Source organism: Primulina tabacum, chromosome 17 (assembly GCF_025594145.1).
Source record: "Primulina tabacum isolate GXHZ01 chromosome 17, ASM2559414v2, whole genome shotgun sequence".
Lineage (NCBI taxonomy): Eukaryota > Viridiplantae > Streptophyta > Magnoliopsida > Lamiales > Gesneriaceae > Primulina > Primulina tabacum.
The window spans coordinates 5406590-5407494 of NC_134566.1; the positions used below are offsets into that span (position 1 = coordinate 5406590).

Sequence of the window (905 nt, forward strand, 5' to 3'; positions counted from 1 at the left end):
ATGTGTTCGAGTAAGGGTCATTTCTAGGACGGTTCTGGAATCCCACTTGTTTTAACGGTGCTCCCTCAGGCACATAGAATGGATTGCCATCTTGGCAATCCTGCACATCATGCTCACCCCCACACTTATCACAGAAAATTTCTTGTAGACGCATAGCCGACCCACTCATGCTCATCCCATCAATCTTTCTATTCAAAGCCTCTAACTGTGCTGAAACCGCCGACAAATCATTAACTTGATTAACTCCAGCACCTCGTCTCTGCCTATCAGACTAAGGATGATAGCTACTAGCAGCCATCTCCTCCAATAACTCATATCCTTCCTCCGCCGTCTTTCTCAGTAAGTTACCACAGGCAGCAACATCTATCATAGTACGGTTAGGAGTAAGCAGACCGTAGTAGAAAGTTTGAACAACTAACCCAAGAGGCAGCTCATGGTGTGGACATCTCCTCAACAAGTCCTTGTAGCGCTCCCATGCCTCGTAAAGTGACTCTTGCTCATATTGAGCAAAAGTAGTAATGTCGGCTCTGAGCTTCATAGTCTTCGACGGAGGAAAGTACTTGATCAGGAACGCCTTTGCCATATCTTCCCATGTAGTAATAGACCCTACAGGCAAACAGTTTAACCACGACTTAGCTTTATCTCTCAGTGAAAATGGTAATAAACGCAAACGAACAGCGTCATCAGACACGCCATTAAACTTAAAAGTATCACAAATTTCAAGAAAGTCAGCTATATGACAATTAGGGTCGTCAAGTGCACTTCCCCCAAATTGGACAGTGTTCTGAATCATCTGAATGATAGCTGGCTTGATCTCAAACTGATTAGCTCGGATGACTGGTCTTACGATGCTTGGACGTGCTCCATTAAAAGACGGCTGTGCATAATCCAACATCGGTATACGC

The 905-nt window shown here is 44.6% G+C and overlaps 1 non-coding gene across 1 annotated transcript; it reads left to right on the forward strand.

The window, feature by feature from the left end:
- Positions 1-428: 428 nt before the first annotated feature.
- Positions 429-535, forward strand: LOC142532095 (small nucleolar RNA R71). The gene has a single exon (XR_012816489.1). It is a non-coding gene; the product is annotated as a small nucleolar RNA R71 (small nucleolar RNA).
- Positions 536-905: the final 370 nt, after the last annotated feature.